Source organism: Nicotiana sylvestris, chromosome 5 (assembly GCF_000393655.2).
Source record: "Nicotiana sylvestris chromosome 5, ASM39365v2, whole genome shotgun sequence".
Lineage (NCBI taxonomy): Eukaryota > Viridiplantae > Streptophyta > Magnoliopsida > Solanales > Solanaceae > Nicotiana > Nicotiana sylvestris.
The window spans coordinates 59,034,450-59,054,812 of record NC_091061.1 but is presented as its reverse complement, the minus strand read 5'-3'; positions in this window follow the sequence as shown (position 1 = coordinate 59,054,812).

Genomic DNA, 20,363 nt, shown 5'->3' with positions numbered 1-20,363 from the left:
CTGAGGTTAGTAATTTTTACTTAGTTTTGTTTTATTTTTATGAATTCGTATAGATTTTTATTCCTAAATCTAGTGTTTCTAATGTAGAAATTTGGGTTTTGAGGACATGCTTATACGAGCTAATTTTTGGGATTTGGAACTTGATTTGAGGTCCAATCTTGATACGATTCATATATTTGGACTCGGGGGAAAATGGGTAAATAGAAATTGGTCTTAAATTTGAATTTCAGCAATATGGGCCCGGGTTGATTTTTGGTTGACTTTTTCAAATATGATAAAGATTGAACAATTTTTATACAAGGGTAGTTTCAAATTTTTGTTTTGACTTATTTGGATATTATTTGATTAGATTCGAGTTGTTTGGAGGCTTGTGCTAAAGGAAAATTTGTGTTGGATTATTGATTTGGTTTCAAAAGAAGTAAATATCATGGTTAACCTTGATCTGAAGGTATTGAAACATGATTGTCTATTTGCTACGTGTTATATGTGTTGGAGACGTTGTATATGTAAGTTTTGTCATTATTAAAGAATGGGGTAGAACTAGTTTAATATATGCTTTTACATGTCTCATGTCTTTATTTTCTCACACTTTTACTTGTCTTATGCTTTACTTGATACATGTTCTTACTTGTTATATGCCATTACATGATGTATGCATGTTTTTACATGCCACATGCTCTTACTTATTAATTACTTTTACTTAATAAATGCCTTTATAAGTACATGTCAATATTTGTTTCATACCATTCTTATTTCATGCCTTACTTACCTAAGCTATATTGGGATGATGTGATCGTCTGATCATTTACATGTTAATAACGTTATTTTTATTCTTATTAAGTTACATGAGAGAGATTAGCTCTTGGATTTGGATTGTCATTGCTCCTTGTTCGTGCTCATCTTTACCTTAGTAAATTATGCTTATCTATTCTCCTCGATAGTTTACTATGAACTTCGCCATATGGGTTTTCTTGTTGGATATTTCTATGTGAAATGACATATTGGATTGAGTTGCCACCAAGACAAGATTATAATAAGATCAGATTGTTCGCCGCAAAAATATGATGGACATGTGATCGGGTCACCGCCACAACAATATTTGTGTATGCTAGATTGGGTTGTGTGCCACAATATACGTGTTATGAAATATTGGTTTTATTTGTGATATAGCCTTCTTTGTGAGCTTTGGGTATGTCAATTATGGATATTATTCTTCCTCATTGGTTTATGCTTTTAAATAGGTGTAAGGCCCCAGAAAATTTTGCTAAGTAATTGAGGATTTCGTGGTGCCATTATTCCTGTACCACCTGTAGTACCAGTTCAGCCCAAGGACAGGGCAGCAGCTTCCGAGGAGGAGCAGCTGAGGCTTGAGAGGTTCAAGAAGTATAAGCCTCGTATTCAGCGGTCTAGCATCGGAGGATGCTCTGGGATTTCTAGATGAGAGTTAGCGCATTCTCCGTACCATGGGTATATCACAATCGAGCGGGGTTTCCTTCACTACTTTCTAGCTTCGAGGAGCCACCTATGAGTGGTGGCATACCTATGAGTTAGACAGTCCGGATGAGGCTGATTCACTGACTTGGACTCAGTTTTCAGATCTGTTCCTGAGAGAGTTTGTTCCTCAGAGCCTCAGGGACGTATGACGCGCCGAGTTTGAGCATTTGCACCAGGGTGCTATGACTGTCTCAGAGTATGTAGTCCGTTACACCAGTTTGGCTAGGCATGCACCAGCCTTGGTTTCTATTGTCCACGAGAGGGTTCGTCGATTTATTGAGGGGCTTATTCCCAGCATCAGGTCTAGCATGGCTTGTGAGTTAGAGATGGATATTTATTATCAGCAGGCGGTGAGCATTGCTGGGAGGATTGAGGATATGCATGCTAGGGAGAGAGATGAGAGGGAGGCTAAAAGGTCTTGAGAGCCGGGCCATTATTTTGGTGCCCGTACCCCAGTTGCAGGTCGTCATGGTAGGGGTTATATGAGTCACCCTGTTCATTCAGTTCTTCCAGCAGCCAATAGTGCTCCAGCTCCTCCTAGGCCTAAGGAGCCTTATTATGCACCTCCGGTGTCTAGCGCGCCTCCTGTGCGGGGTGCTTTCAGAGGTCAGTCTAGCAAACCTGGTCCGAGCTAGTCACAGCCGCCATGTCCTCCAAAATCTTGTTTTGAGTGTGGTGACACATGCCATGTGGTGAGGGATTTCCATAAACTTAGGAGGGGAGCACCTCCCAGGACTTATCAGCAACAGCGTGCCCCGTAGAGTTCTCAGGCTATGGTTACAGTTCTAGTAACTACCCTACCTACTCAGCCAGCTATAGGTGGAGGTCAGGGAGGTAGTGGTTGCCCTAGAGGGGGAGGCCAGACCTGATACTATGCCCTTCCCACCCATACCAAGGCTACTGCATCCAATTCTGTCATCATAGGTATTATACTGGTTTGTTACAGAGATGCATCGGTTCTATTCGATCCAGGATCCACTTATTCTTATGTGTCTTCTTATTTTGCTCCGCATTTGGGTGTGTCTCGGGATTATTTGAGTTCCCCTATTTATTTATCTACTCCTGTGGGAGATTCTCTTGTTGTAGACCGCGTTTATCGATCGTGTATGGTTGTTCTTAGTGGTTTTTTGACCAGAGCCGATTTATTGTTGCTCAGCATGGTAAATTTTGATGTTATCTTAGGCATGGACTGGTTATCGTCCCATTATGCTATTCTTGATTGTCACGCCAAAACTATGATGCTAGCTATGCCGGGTGTACCGAGTGTTGAGTGGAGGGGTACTTTAGATCACACTCCCAGTACAGTTATTTCTTTTCTTAAAGCTCAGTGTATTGTTGAGAAGGGGTGTGGTGCGTATTTAGCTTATGTGAGAGATGCCAGAGTTGATACCCCTTTAGTTGATTCAGTCCCAGTAGTACGGGATTTTCTCGATGTGTTTCTAGCTGATCTTCCAAGCATACCGCCTGATAGAGATATTGATTTTGGCATCGATATGTTGCCGGGCACTCAGCCCATTTCTATTCCTCCGTATCGTATGGCTCCTCCTGAGTTGAAGGATCAGTTACAAGAATTACTTGATAAGGGTTTTATCCGGCCCAGTGTATCACTTTGGGGGTGCACCTGTCTTGTTTGTGAAGAAAAAGGATGGTTCTATGCGTATGTGTATTGATTATCGCTAGTTGAACAAGGTGGCAGTCAAGAACCGTTATCCTTTGCCTCGTATTGATGATCTATTTGACTAGCTTTAGGGCGCACGGGTGTTTTCTAAGATTGATTTGTGCTCAGGTTACCATCAGTTGAAAATTCCGGAGCCAGATATCCCGAAGACTGCTTTCAGGACTCGATATGGTCATTACGAGTTCTTTGTTATGTCATTTGGGCTGACCAATGCCCCAATAGCCTTTATGCATTTGATGCACAGTGTGCTACGACCGTATCTTGATTCTTTTGTCATTATCTTTATTGATGATATTCTGGTGTATTCCTGGAGTCGGGAAAATCATAAGCAACACCTGAGGACTGTGCTTCAGACTTTGAGAGAGAAGAAGTTATATGCTAAGTTCTCGAAATGTGAGTTTTGGTTGGATTTAGTGGCATTCTTAGGCCACGTGGTATCGAGTGAGGGTATTCAGGTGGATCCGAAGAAGATAGAGGCCGTGCAGAGTTGGCCCAGACCCTCCTCAGCTACCGAGATCCGTAATTTTCTTGGATTGGCGGGCTACTACCGTCGTTTTGTGGAGGGGTTTTCATCGATGCAGCCCCTATGACCAGGTTGACCTAGAAGGGTGCTCCGTTCCAGTGGATGGAGGAGTGCGAGGCAAGCTTTCAGAAGCTCAAAACAGCTTTGATCACAGCCCCAATTTTGATACTGCCTACAGGTTCAGGGTCTTCTACGGTCTATTGTGATGCCTTGAGGGTTGGCCTTGGTGCGGTGTTGATGCTGGACGGTAATGTGATTGCCTACGCATCTAGACAAGTGAAGATACATGAGAAGAATTTTCCGGTCCACGACTTTGAGTTTGCTGCCATTGTTCACGCCCTGAAGATTTGGCGCCATTATTTATACGGGGTTCCCTGTGAGATTTATACTGATCATCGGAACTTGCAGCACCTGTTCAAGCAAAAGGATCTAAATTTGCGCTAGAGGAGGTGGTTAGAGTTGCTGAAGGACGATGATATCACTATTCTTGTCACACCTACATTTTCCTGCGCCCCCGGAAGGGAGGGTATAAAGGAGTTTTTTCCAATTTAAGTGACAGTCGAAACAGGATTATTTATTTTTAAAATTCAGAGTCGCCACTTGGGATATTTTATTGTGTCGCAAGTCACCGGTTCAAATCCCGAGTCGGGGAAGAGATTGAATCTGTATTACAGTCTGCGAACCAGAAATCCGGGTAAGGAATTCTGTTAACTCGGGAGAAAGTGTTAGGTATTCCGGAGTTTCGTGGTTCTAGCACGGTTGCTTAACTGTTATTATTGGTATAATTATCCATTTTTTAAACATTTTGAACCTATGTGCATTTTAACTTTAAACCGGTTTTAATTTATTTTAAAAAGATTTCAACATTATACAAAACACGCCTTTGGATCACGCCACATTAAATGGACCTGCGATCCACGACATATTTTATTTAATGTTGTCAAGATTTGAATTTGGGTTGCATGAAATGCACACCCGAGTTTAGGAAGGTAATTTTTAAATAGAGCGCCCAAATCAACTACGCACTTTCAACTTTGCGAGGGCCATGAAAAATTCGCTAAATGGCACGCCTCGAATTCTAAGGATTTGAAAGAAATAAATAAATGAGGGCCATGAATTTTGGAATTTCATTCGACATGGCGCACCTCGGACTATATGAACTAAATTTAATTAGTGGCCTATTAAAACAATTTAAGAAAGCTTGCTCAAAGTTGCGAAACACATATTCCGAATTGATTTAGAATCATAATTATGTCACACAAGCATGTACACAATCACGATAGATGTATTAAAAGCATGCCCAAAAGTAATGATCTAAATAATAAAGCAATACCAAATACGACCCTGCCCAATCCCAAAGCTATATTTCCTATCCTTTTCTTTTTAAGATGAAACTTTTAAACCTATCCAAATACATCTTCAAAATAATACGTTATTTATACCAGAAAGGAAAGAAAACTAGTAGCATCATACTGTTACAGTCCAAAGAAGGCTAGAAACCATAAAAGAGTAAAAGTACAATAAATCCCTAAGGTAGCCCTCAAATGAACTGTCATCTCCTATAAAAAGCTTATTCAACTTCAAATAGAATAACACATCTTTAAACAAATCAAACACATCGTATTACTGTCCTTCCTAGCCGCTAACATCGAAAACCACATATTTACAACAACAAAACCAAAGCACATGATATGAAACCTCAGATTAAAGCTCCAAGAAGACACCCAAAGAACAAAATTTAAACCTTAGCGACGGAATTTCTCTGGCGACAAATATTGACCAACCAATGCAGTATTATTATCAATAACACAATAAAATAGAAACTGACCTTACATGGGAAATAAAAGAAATAAATCTGACGACCTCTGGACAAAACTCAAACCGAAAACCAACGACAATACCTCGATAAATTGCCGACCTCACCGGAAAAACAGGAACTCCGATGGAAAACCAAACGAACTCTGCAGGATTTTGAATGAAACAATAATGAGATGAACTAGGCGCGTTTTTCGGTAAATCTGGCCAAGAAACGAGACGCTCCTTTCTTTTTGATTCCTGGCCGGGTTTCGGACTGTTTTTCGAGGCTCCTACGGAGTGGTTTAAAGGCTAGTTTACTGGGAGTTGTCAGCTCATTTTGGATCTCTATTCGGCTGCTTCCATAGAGTTTGGGGGCATGAGAGTAGTTGCTGGCTGGGGTAGTTTGGGTGTCAGCAGTGGGTTGGGATCGACCTGTTGGTTGAGGGGTCGTTGTTTATATATCTGTGTGCTCCTAGATGAGGAAGTTCACGTTCATGGGGGGGGGGGTCCGAAACTTTCCCGAAAAACGGCGCTACTTTTTTGCAAAAAAGTTTAAGCCTCCCCCCCTTTCAGATTTTTAGGTGTTATCTTTATGTAGAGTCTAGGTTTAGGTTATTATTTTGTGTATTTTGCCAATTAGTTCCTAGGTCTTTTTGTGTTAAGTCCTTAGGGTCTTTTTTTATTTATTTTTGTTCCAAAGAAAAGTCTAGAAGGGTCCCTAGGCTTAATGGACTAATCCGAATTGGGCCAAGAATTAGGCTCTAAAACTCTTAAAATTGTGATCCAATACCTTAATCGATTCATTTTAAAAAAAGATAAAAACGCTATACAGTGCAAAAGCTAACATGAAACTATTATATACTTTTTGTATTTTCAAAATTATATAAAGATAAAAATAAGATACTATTTTTTGTATTATTATTATAATTTTTTTAAATTTTTTTTATGAAAGATACATACTAAAATATGTTTTTTGTAATTTTCCATTTTTATGACAAAAATAAAGTAAAGAAGTCAAAAAATAGTTAAAATAGCTATATTAGGCCTAAATTAACTATTTACGTGCTAAAATATGAAAAATCTTGGGGAGGGTCAAAAATTACATGTCTACAATTCTGTATCACCCGGGCACTGCCAATGTGGTGGCCGATGCTTTGAGTCGCCGGGCAGAGAGTTTGGGGAGTTTGGCTTATTTACTAGCATCAGAGAGGCCTATGGCGATGGATATTCAGGCCTTAGCTAGCCAGTTTGTGAGATTGGATATTTCGGAGCCAGGTCGGGTTTTAGCTTACGTGGTTTCTCAGTCTTCTTTATTTGATCATATCAGGGAGCAGTAGTATGATGACCCTCATTTGCTTGTCCTCAAGGACAAGGTTCAACACGGTGATGATAGAGATGTGACTATTGGTGATGATGGGGTATTGAGGATGTAGGGTCGGATTTGTGTACCCAATGTTGATGGGCTTCGAGAGTTGATTCTAGAGGAGGCCCATAGTTCGCGGTATTCCATCCATCCTACAATGGTGCCGCGAAGATGTATCAGGATTTGAGACAGCACTATTCGTGGAGGCGGATGAAGAAGGATATAGTTGGATTTGTAGCGCGGTGCCTCAACTGTCAGCAGGTGAAGTATGAGCACCAGAGGCCGGGTGGGTTGCTTCAGCGGATAGAGATTCCGGAGTGGAAGTGGGAGCGGATCACCATAGACTTTGTAGTTAGGCTCCCACGGACTCTGAGAAAGTTCGATGCTATTTCGGTGATTATGGATCGGCTGACCAAGTCTGCTCACTTTATTCCTATATGTACTACTTATTCCTCGGAGCGGCTGGCGGAGATCTATATCCGGGAGATTGTTCGTCTGTATGGTATTCCGGTTTCCATCATTTCAGATAGAGGTACTCAGTTCACACCACGGTTCTAGATGGCCATTCAACATAAGTTAGGTACTCAAGTAGAGTTGAGTACAACATTTCACCCTCAGACGGACGGACAGTCTGAGCGCACTATTCAGATTTTTGAGGATATGCTCCATGTGTGTATAATTGAGTTTGGAGGGTCTTGGGATCAATTCTTTCCATTAGCGGAGTGTGCTTATAATAACAGCTATCAGTCCAGCATTCAGATGGTACTGTATGAGGATTTATATGGGAGACGGTGTAGATCCCAGGTGGGTTGATTTGAACCGGGTGAGGCTAGATTATTGGGCACAGACTTAGTTCAAGATGCTTTGGAGAAGGTTAAGGTGATTCAGGATAGACTCTGCACAACCCAGTCCAGATAGAAGAGTTACGCGGACCGGAAGGTTCGTGATGTTTCCTATATGGTTGGATAGCGGGTTTTGCTTCGGGTATCACCTATGAAGGGCGTTATGAGATTTGGGAAGAAAGGAAAGTTGATTCCGAGGTTTATTGGCCCTTTTGAGATATTGAGGCGTGTTGGGGAGGTTGCTTATGAGCTTGCCTTACCTCCCAGCTTGGCCCGAGTTCATCCGGTATTTCATGTTTCGATGCTCCGGAGGTATCACGGTGATCCGTCGTACGTGTTAGATTTCAGTTCAGTCCTGTTGGACAAGGATCTATCCTATGTTGAGGAGCCAGTGGAAATATTTGACAGGCAGGTTAGAAAGCTGAGGTCAAAGAACATTGTATCCATGAAGGTTCCGTGGAAGGGTCAGCCGGTCGAGGAGGCGACCTGGGAGACCGAGCAGGATATGCGCATCCGTTACCTTCATCTTTTTACTACTTCAGGTATGTCTTTATGGTCGTACAAGGACGAACGAATGTTTAAGTGTAGGAGGATGTGACGGTCCAGCCGGTCGTCTTAAGAATTTACGCCCCGATCCCCTATTAACTGCTTTCCCCAAGTTTAATTATGCTATTTTGATTTGTCGGGATGTTCGGTTTTAAGTTCGGAGAGCTTTGGGATACTTAGTCCCTAAACGAGAGCTTAAGTGTTGGAAAGTTGACTGTAGTCGGAACAGTGTGAAAACGACCTCGGAATGGAAATCCGATTGTTCCGTTAGGTCCGTCGGATTTCGGGCCTAGGATCGTGATCGGATTGTATTTTGGAGGTCCGTAGCTAATTTAGGCTTGGAATGCCGAAAGTTAAATTTTTGAAGTTTCCGGTCCGATAGTGAGATTTTGATCCGAGGATCAGAATGGAATTCCGGAAGTTGGAGTAGCTCCGTAGTGTTGAATGTGATGTGTGTGCAAAATTTCAGGTTATTCGAACGAGGTTTGATAGACTTTTTGATCGAAAGCGTATTTTGAGAATTTTGGAGTTCTTAGGCTTGAATCCATGGTTGTTTTAGGTGTTCTAAGGATTGGTACAAGTTTGAATAGTTGTTTGTGATTTGTTGGTGCGTTTGGTTGAGGTTCCAGAGGTCTTGGGATGAATTCGGATGGATGACGGAAAGATTTTTGAATTTAAGTTGTAGTTTCAGCTGCTGGTTCTGTCATAACCGCACCGCAGTTTGGGTTCCGCAGGTGCGGCACCGCAGAAGTGGCTTAGTGGCCGTAGAAGCGGAAATTGGGGACTTCTTCAGGAACCGCAGAAGCGGTGGTAATTTCGTAGAAGTGGTACCGCATCTGCGGCTTGGGAGTCGCAGATGCAGAAATTGGCCATTAAGTGAAAAGTCGCAGATGCGACATTAGTTCCGCAGATGCGGTCCCAGGGCCGCAAATGCAGAAATCGCTGGGCAGAACATATAAATTCTTGCCTTCGCGAAAATTAGTCATTTTTCATCTTTTTCAAAACGGGAAGAAGCTTGGGAACACTTTTCAAGAGAGATTCTTAGAAGAGTTCATTGGGGTAAGGTATTTGGTCCCTAAACTCATTATTGGAATGATTTTTATCAATTTAAGCATGAAAAATTTAGGAAAATCCGTGGTAATTGGGGGGGGAGTGTTAGGGCTTATCTAATTGTAGACCTTTGAGTGATGAGTTGAGGAACAAATTGAGGTCCGATTTTGGTACTTTTGATATGACTGAACTCGTGAGAATGCGAGGGTTCTGGAAATATAAATCTTACCCGATTCCGAGATGTGGGCCCGAGGGCCGTTTTGGTCATTTTACATAATTTTGCATTTTAGCTTAGGATTTAATTGTAGAATCAGTTACTTGAGGTGTTATTTACATTAGCAATTGAATTGAATAGATTTGGGCCATTTGAAGTCGAGTACTCGTGGCAAGAGCGTGGTTTTGGGTTGATTTTAAGCTGGTTCGAGGTAACTCGTTTGTCTAACCTTGTGTGGGGGACCTTCCCCTTAGGATATGAAATATTTGATAATTGAAATGCCTTGTACGTGAGGTGACGAGTGCGTACTTGAGCTAATTGTTGAAAAATTTGGTTTTACTTTAAGTATTTCAATTGAGTTCCTCTTTCCTATTTTATTCTACTTGCAAATTTAGCCTGTTGTAGTTTAGAAAAACATGTTTAGTTGACTTAATTGCCTATTTGCTTACACTGCTTTAATTGGATTACGCAAAGCATGTTAGGCTAGAATTAACTATATAATTGGTACGAAATTAGAATTTAAAAGAGCATTCTTATGTTGCTTCTGTGTGTTTTTAATTTGGGACTACGGGATGGCATCCCGGGAGATCCCCTGTACGTATTTATGATGTGGACTGAGGTGCGGGATACCAAGAGATCCCTGGCACGTATATTGAGGATACCAAGAGATCCTCGGGATACCAAGAGATCCCTAACATATATTGAGGATATCAAGACATCCTCGGGATACCAAGAGATCCCTAGCATATATTGAGGATACCAAGAGATCCTCGGGATACCAAAAGATTCCTTGTATACATAGAGGATACCCAGAGATCCTCGGGATACCCAGAGATCCCCGGTTATCAGCCTTGTTATGAGTGGTACTTCCTTGTGGTTTGCCTTCATCTCTGTTTCCATTATTGTACTCTTATTATCCTTTGTAGATTCTTACTGTAGATTCTGAATTGTACTGCTTATCTTATCCTGCCATCTTTATATTTATCTAATCTTAGTAGGGCCCCGACCTTCCTCGTTACTACCCAACCGAGGTTAGGCTTGGCACTTACTGAGTACCGCTGTGGTGTACTCATGCCCCTTCTGCGCATGTTTTTCATGTGTAGATCCAGGTACCGCTACTCAGGCATATCATCCTTGAGGAGGCAACTGCTCTAGAGACTTCGAGGTACATCTACCGCGTCCGCAGACCGAGAAGTCCTTTTCTATTCCTACTTTTAGTATTTAGCCCTTATGTATTTTTCTGTTCTTATTAGACATTCCGGAGTTAGAGCTATGTAGTATTGATCTTAGCTTGTGATTCATGGATTTTCGGGTCTTGGATTTATGTATTGGTATTGAGAGTTAAACATTGTGTAAGCCGAGCGGCACTTTTAAACACTATTACTACTTTATTTCTGTTTTATATTATTTTACTTCCGCAAACTTTGGTTTTCTTCCGCAAATTAGGCTTACATAGTCGTAGAGACTAGGTGCCGTCACGATGGTTCACTGAGGGCGAATCGGGGTCGTGACAGATACGCATGCTATTATAATAAGCGCTGTAAAAAAAAATTCTTCAGCATGAGCTTAATAACAGTTATGGTAGAAATACGTTAAAATATATCGTATAATATAGCGGGGGGGGGGGGCTAATGGGAGCTAGTAAAAAAAAAACTAACAAGCATCTGGGCCGGAAAATTTATGAGAACATGCGCACATGACACTTTAGACAAATCTCACATCAAAATGGAAGAGGAAATTAAAAAGCTTTATAAGGCATAACACAAGTTCACATGGTATACACGGGGCCAAAGCGAAAAATATATGGTATAATATTATTTGCTTTGGGCCAAGCTCGTATAATTTTTTTCAAAAGGCTTCACACCATTAAGAGTATGCCTACACCTTATATATAACTTCCTAATCTTTTTAGCTATCAATGTAGGACTTGTTTGCACACCCATTAATCTTTCCCTCGAACTATGAGCCCGTTTGGATTGGGTTATTTTAAGTGCTTTTAAGTCTAAATAGCTTTTAAGTCATTTGTAGTGTTTGGATAAAGTACGAAAGTGCTTTTAAGCACTTGTTTTTAAGCTAGAATGACGGAAATAAGCCACAAGCCAAAAACTAGAATTCCTAACTTATGGCTTTTGGCTTAAAAGTCACTTACAACAAGCCCATCCAAACGGGCTGTATGTTCTACATGACCCACTACTACCATCAACTGGTCTCTCCCTCAAACTAAGTGGCGTGATATTAAATATTTTCAGCGAAACCCCGCACGGTATTTCCCGAAAAAATCTCGCACTATTAAGAATATGCCTACACCTATATAACTTTTTAGTCTTTTCTGCTACTATCGTGAAACTTCTTTCACATACCCAATAAGAACTGTGGTGGGACACTGAGTCTTTAAAGATAGGTGTATGTGAACCGATTAAGGTGGGTCAAAAAGAATCACCGATTTCTAGGCTGACAAGCAAGTTTATATAACTTCAAATGAGAAGCAATAAAGAGGAAGAATGTTTGAGCAAATTAAAGCATGTAGATTTTCCTTTACGGAAGTACTAAATTAATTAACACAAACCTGGAAGAGTGATGGCATGCCTAACATGGATAATTAATGCTCTAAACTAAAGTCAACATATAGGTTTATTAATAGGTAAATTTCGTTAAGAAAGCAAAAGATTTTGAAAATTTTCAAACCTAGTTATAAGAATATCTACTACGTTTTTGTCCTTTAGTATTTGGTTACATACATAAAATAACAACAAGGATCAATAAGTCGTAAAATAGAAATAAATAAAAGGATGAGTCCACGTTCTATGTCACAAAATGATATTCAAAACATAAACATTCTTAGTTGCGTCAAAGAGCAGAATTCTTAGAAATTAGTCAATATAAATTGATCAAAAGTCTTATTCACATCCAATGTAGTACCGATTAATGAGAATCTAAGAAATTTAATGAATGGATTGAAATCAAAGAGATCAGTTACAAAAGACTAATACATGAAATGTGAAATACCTCTAACCAAGTCTTCGTTTACAAGCAACTCGTAGTTTTGTATTACGTACTTTGAATGCCCATCTACGCTAATCTTCGTTATGCTTAGTACTCCTTGGATTATAGGAAGTTTACTATGGAATTATATAGATAATCTTTCATCTTTGTCACGGGCAGAGGTATAATAATATAATTAGCTGAAGTGTATTCCTAAAATATGATGAGTTTGACTAGTAAAATAATTAATAGAGTGAATCCAAACTGACACGTCAAAGTTTTATTTGATAGGGACCAAAATAGTGCAATCCAGTTGGTTCTCAACCCGCAGTTTGATGGCTTAAAGAGCTACTACGAGTTATTCGGTTCCCTAACTTAGAGTGAGAATACAAAGGTCTATTATTTGGATGCAAAGAGAACTTTAGGCAACCGAGTAGAGCTTGTCAATATGGGTTGGGCTGCGCTGGCCAAGCCCGACCTAACCCCCAACTTGAAATTTCCAAGGATGGGTTGTCTTGGGCTGACTCACTAGTTTGATGAGGATTAAATTTGTCAGTTTCGCCCAACCCCTACGTGCGTCTCAAATAGAAGACGATGAAAATTTCACGGCGCGACCAGATACTGATCGCCCGCATTTAAATTGTACTTACTTTAAAAAACATTAACTTGTATTCGAGGTACAAATAACTCTAGACAAGTTACTTTTTCTGTGCTTTTCCTTCTCCTCCACCTCCTCCATCTTATTTTTTAGTTGCTGTCAAAATAGATGTCACGACGGGTTTATGTGGTGTTTGTGAGAAGGGCTGAGCTGGCCAAGCCCGACCTAACCCCCAACTTGAAATTTGCAAGGATGGTTGTCTTGGGCCAACTCACTAGTTTGATGTGGTTTAAATTGGCCAGTTTAGCCCAACTCCTACGTGCGCCTCAAATGGAAGACAATGAAAATTTCACGGTGCGACCAGATATTGATCGCCCGCGTTTAAATTGTACTTACTTTAAAAAAAAATAACTTGTATTCGAGGTACAAATAACTTCAGACAAGTTACTTTTTTCTCTACTTTCCTTCTCCTCCTCCTCCTCCATCTTATTTTTAGTTGCTGTCAAAATAGATGTCACAACGGGTTTATATGGTGATTTGGAGAAGGTTTATGGTGTTTTACGTTAGTTAGTTGATGTGGCACCCATTTCTTTGCTACTGCTTAAGGCTTCTTCTTCAACTGACAAATAGATCAATTTAGGTTGTATTTCTGGACACTAATTTTTTTTCTCAAATTCAACCTCATATTCTTCCAAAATTTAACAGGACCGTGATGACGCCTAACATTGCTTGCTTGGCAAACTAACAACTTAACAATAGATAAGGAAACGAGACTAACAGATAACATCATAATAATATAGAATAGAGTATAACTTAGAAATACATAAATAAGTCTAAAGCCAAACATTGACTATACAATCTCTCAAGATTTGGCGTTACGGAGCACATGAACTACTTGGAATACAACATACAATGTCTGCAATAAATACAATATTGTTTGGCATAATAAATAGTAATGGGGAAAATGGGGAAAATGGGGAAGAAGACTCTAGGGCCTACAGATGAGTATACAGCTCTGCCTCGATTCATCTATCTGGTAACGGTTAAGCATCTCTTGGGACTCCACTGGTACCAATATTTAGATTTGCACAAGAAGTATAGAAGTGTAGTATGAGTAAAATCGTTCCAATGTACCCGATAAGTATCAAGTCTAACCTCGATGAGATAGTGACGAGGCTGTGACAAGACACTTACCATATAAACTTGCACAATTAATAAGCAACAAAAATAGCAATAGAGATAAGAGTAGTAATAGCATGAGTAAAAGGAGGAAATCAATAAAAGTATCCAATGATAGAAGTAATAACCACATTTCTCGAACAACACAATCAAAATCCTTTTTAGAAGCACAAACCAACGGGGAAGAACAATATCCATAATCAACATACCTAAATGCCACAGAGAAGACTATATTACAGACAACACCAATATTTCATAACATATATATTGTGGCACACAATTCGATCCAACACACATAAATATTATTACGGTGGCAACTCGATCCCATGACCATCCTACTGTCGTGGCGAGTAACCTAATCCTTATTATAATATTTTTACGGCTTTAACCCTATCTATCATACCAATGCACATAGAAACATTCAACAACACAACCCACTGGGCGATGTTCATAATAAACTATCGAGGAGAATAGATAAGCATAATTTACTAAGAAAAAATGAGTACGAACAAGGAGTAATGGAAATCCCAAATCCAAGAGCTAATCTCACTCATGTAACTCAATACGAATCCAAACAAGTTATTAATACACAAACAACCAAATAATCACACGAGCCCAATATAGCATAGTTAGATGAAGTATGAAACAAGTAAGGTATGAAACAAGTATAGGCATGGTCTAAAAAAGGAATTTATCTAGTAAAAATATGTAACAAGTAAGAACATGTGACAAGTAAAAACATGTATTAAATAAAGGCATATATCAAGTAAAGGCATATAACAAGTAAGAGCATGTATCAAGTAAAGGCATGTAGAAGATAAAGTATAGGACAAGTAGAAGCGTGCAATAAATATAGATATAATATAAGTAAAGACACCTATTAAACTAGTTTACCTGCATGCTTTAACACCATGAAGCCGCATATGTAATCGTCACCTTGTATGTACGACGTCCCTAACACCTAGAGCACTTATCAAATAAACCAATCATGTTATAATTCCCTCAAACAAAGTTACCACGATATTTACCTCTTTCTGGAAACAAATCAAAAAACTAGCACAACTTTTACTTTAGCACAAGCCTCCAAACAACTCGAATTTAGTCAAAGGCACAAATAAGTTAAAACAAGCTTTAGAAACTACCGTAGTATCAAAAAGGTTCGATCTTTATCACATTTGAAAAAGTTAATCCGGACCCACATAGTCGAAAGTCAAAATTAAAACCCATTCGTGTTTACCCATTCTCCCCCGAGCCCAAATATGTGATTTGTATCAAGATTGGACTTCAAATCAAGGTCCGAATCACCAAACTTAGCACTCTTAAGTTTTTTTCCCAATATCCCAATTTCCAAACTAAAAACACTAGATTTAGGAATGGATATTTGTGGGAATTCATAAAAGTAATTCAAAAATAAGTCAAAATTACTAACCTTAGATGTTAGGATGAAAATATCTTCAAACATTGCCTCTACAAGAAGTCTAGATCTCAAAATTAGAGTAAAAATGAGCTTAATCTTGAAGTCCTAATTTTTCCAGCCCTGAGATGTCGCATGTGCCCCCTTACCGGCAGGTGCAAGAGTGCATTGCTATAGATACCACATGTATGACTCCAAGCACCGCAGATCCGAAGCCGCATCCGCGACCAAGTATCCCGTAGACGCGATGCACACCTAGCAGGCCCAGCGCAGTTGTGAAGCAGCATATACAAGTGTGACCTCGCACCTATGCACCTGTGTTCCGCATGAGCGACCCCAAGCCTGAGCCGCCTCTCCATGCAGATGCTAGCCAACCCACGCATAGGAGAGCTCACATCTGATCACTGCAGGTACGATAATAGCAGCCCACCAACAGTAAATCACATGGACTTAGTCTATAATCAATTTGAAACTCACTCAAGCGCATCGGTGTCACGACCCAACTTTCCCTCTGTTTGGGTATCGTTATGGCACCTAGTCTTAGGGACTAGGTAAGCCAAAATCATACTGAAATACCACAATAATAAATAAAATTTAATAGTCTTGAAGCAGAAATCTCTATAAAATTTATAATTCCCAAAACCCGGTAGTACAAGTCATAAGCTCTACAGAGTTAGCTACCACTTCTAAATATAATTGTTCAAAAAAGAGTGCAAACAGTTGAATAAAAGTAAGAAGGTAACTCTGAAGCCTGCGAACGCAGTAGCAGGTTTGCCTTGAGTCTCCTCAGTAATGATCTGCATAGCTACTAATGATCGATACATGGATCTGCACAACAAAAATATGCAAAAGAGTAGCATGAGCACACCACATCGGTGCCTAGTAAGTATCAAGACTAACCTCAATGGAGTAGTGACGAGGAACAGTCAAGACACCTACCAATCCAATAAACTGTACAAATATAGGAACAACGAAACATGATGTATATATAAAGACTACACGGAATGGCTAACAATACTACAATCACAATAAGGAAAGAAAACACCAAACCACAATAGAAACACATATCAAAGTCATAAACAAGCAATTACACCAATTATTCTTGAATTACTCTTTTCCAATCACGACAATATACCATTTTCAACATCTGAGTATGTAACAACTCGGATCACATCGGATGTACTTAAAAGGAAAAACATTATCTCGAACAGTCACTTATGGGAATAAATTGAGTACAAAGCCTTTAGGCCACTTTATTTTTGAAGTCATTTATGGAAAGTAGAGTCAAAGCTCATTTCATAATCTGTTTCACATTTTCTCATGTCATAGGCATCACTAGGCACAATTATAACTAAGTATTCGGCACGTTGGCCACACTCTATTCCCAAATTGATTTAATTCATTTCAAACATCTTTATAGATTATCAACAACTAGACACAATCAATCATATACATTTTATACACATAAGAGCAATTAGGAGTATCAACCATATCGAGTTTTCTCACACAGTTTGGCATACCAGCCTTTATTTGAAACACGACTCAAAGTCGTAATATTTTAATACGCAACTCATACATAGAATATATATATATATATATCTTTATTCATAAGGCTCATTTCGAAATAGTCATATTTATGGATAATAACCCGGAATATAAGATTTATGAACTTTGAGACACCATGCTTGAACTTATGAAAACATTTATGGAATTCGATTCTAAGAGAGAAAGTTTAGCCAAATATTTTTATTTAAGCTTTCCTTAAGTTACTACAACATTTCAGAAATTCTAGCAATCCTAATCTACTTTGAGACATAACAAAATCGAAAGCAAATTAGGGAGATATTCATGGTTTAAGCTAATTTGAGTACTTTATCAAACACTAGTTGTGCATCTTGATTTCAAAGCTCTTCTACAAGATTTCCTTCATTCCCTAACCCAATCTTTACTTACTTGTGTTCAACAATCTTCCCACAGACCTAATTTGTACATGCATGTATACATAATACTATTACACCCAAGAATCACACCTCAATAACCCATTTTATACCCAAAACTCGAAATTAAAGTCTAGTGTATAGAACCTTACCTCTTAGATGAATATCTTATGATTGGTTTCCTTGATTCTTGAAGATTGATGAAAAATTGAATGGTTATAATGTTAGGCTTCCTCCTTCTCTCTCTAAAATTCTCTCATCTCTCTCTAGATTTTGTATAAAATAGCCCCAAATAAAGCCTGAAAGGTTATTTATGAAAGTGTGTCCGGATATAAAAATTTTCAAAAATGACCCCCGAAGTCAAATATGTGGTGTAATTATGCTATAGCATAATTGATATGTGGGCAGCAGACTTGCAACATAATCATTATGCGATAGCATAATCGACAGCATAATCAATTATGCGACAACATAATCAATATGCGACAGCATAATATTTTGCCCGACTTTGCTTCACTATGCGATGCGTATGCGGTCCGTGGAGTCGTTTTGCGATTGCGAAATTGATCGCAAATACATCCTTTGGTAATTTGATCATAACATTATGTAGGAATGTCCAATTGACGAACGGTTTGAAGCGTTAGAAACTAGACTTGAAGACCTTTCATTTGATAGATTTTTCATCACATAAAACCTTATATATATATATATATATATATATATATATATATATATATGCTCTTCCAATGTGGGGACTTGTGCGAACTCATTTGGAATTTTAGCATATTATGAAATTTTCCAATTTGACTTACACTTAGGCCTTTCGTTGGACCCCGAATTACTTATTATATGACTTATACACTTATTTACCGAATTCAATTGATGACCATCATGTTAATAGCACATAAAATATTTTAATTAGCCTACCTGGCACCACGAAATCCTAAATTACTTAGCAAAATTTTTTGGGCCTTACACCTATTTAGAAGCATAAACAAATGAGGAAGAATAATATCCATAATTGACATACCCAAAGCTCACAAAGAAGGCTATATCACAAACAAAACCAGTATTTCATAACACGTAAGTTGTGGCACACAACCTGATCTAGCACACACAAATATTGTTGTGGCGGTGACCCGATCACATGTCCATCATATTTTTGCGGCGAACAATCCGATCTTATTATAATATTGTCTCGGCGACAACTCAATCCAATATACCATTTCACATAGAAATATCCAACAACAAAACCCACATGGCGAAGTTCATAGTAAACTATCGAGGAGAATAGATAAGCATAATTTACTAAGGTAAAGATGAGCACGAACAAGGAGCAATGGCAATCCCAAATCCAAGAGCTAATCTCTCTCATGTAACTCACTGAGAATAAAAACAAGGTTATTAACACGTAAATGATCAAATGATCACATCATCCCAATATAGCTTAGGTAAGTAAGGCATGAAATAAGTATGGTATGAAACAAATATTGACATGTACTTATAAAGGCATTTATTAAGTAAAAGTAATTAATAAGTAAGAGCATGTGGCATGTGAAAGCATGCATACATCATGTAATGGCATATAACAAGTAAGAACATGTATCAAGTAAAGCATAGGACATGTAAAAGTGTGAGAAAATAAAGACATGACACATGTAAAAGCATATATTAAACTAGTTCTACCCCATGCTTTAATAATGACAAAACTTGCATATACAGCGTCTCCAACACATATAACACGTAGCAAATAGACCATCATGTTTCAATACCATCAGATCAAGGTTAACCACGATATTTACTTCTTTTGAAACCAAATCAATAATCCAACACAAACTTTCCTTTAGCACAAGCCTCCAAACAACTCGAATCTAATCAAATAATATCCAAATAAGTCAAAACAAAATTTTGAAACTATCTTGTATAAAAATTGTTCGATCTTTATCATATTTGGAAAAGTCAACCAAAAATCAACCCGGGCCCATATTACTGAAATTCAAATTTAAGACCAATTTCCATTTTCCCATTTTCCCCTGAGTCCAAATATATGAATCGTATCAAGATTGGACCTCAAATCAAGGTCCAAATCCCCAAAATTAACCCTTATAAGCATGTCCTCAAAACCCAAATTTCTACACTAGAAACACTAGATTTAGGAATAAAAATCTATATGAATTCATGAAAATAAAACAAAACTAAGTAAAAATTACTAACCTCAGAAGTTGGAATGAAAATCTTTTCAAATGTTGCCTCTACACGAAATCTAGATTTCAAAATGGAGTAAAAATGAGCTAAAGCTCGAAGTGCTAGGCGCGATAGGATGGACACATGTGCGACTAGCGTAGGTGCACCGTCGGCCACCCAAAGGTGCCACCGCGTATCGCTTCAGATACCACCCGTGCGGCCCCAAGTATCACATATGCAAGCCCTAACCAAGAACCCCGCAGACGCGACACACACCTAGCCAACCCAGTCTAGATGTGACACAGCACACACAGGTGGGACCTCGCACCTATGCACTTACGCACCTATGTTCTGTAAAAGAGACCCCCAGTCAGATCCCCCTCTGCAGGTTGATGCGAGCTAGCTCACACAAGGGCGATCTTGCACCTGATCCTCGTAGGTGCGACAACAACAGTCCAACAACAATGAATCACATGGAATTAGTCCATAATCAATCCGAAACTCAATTGAGCCTCTCAGACCCCACTCCAAACATCCACACAAGTATATAAACCTTATATGA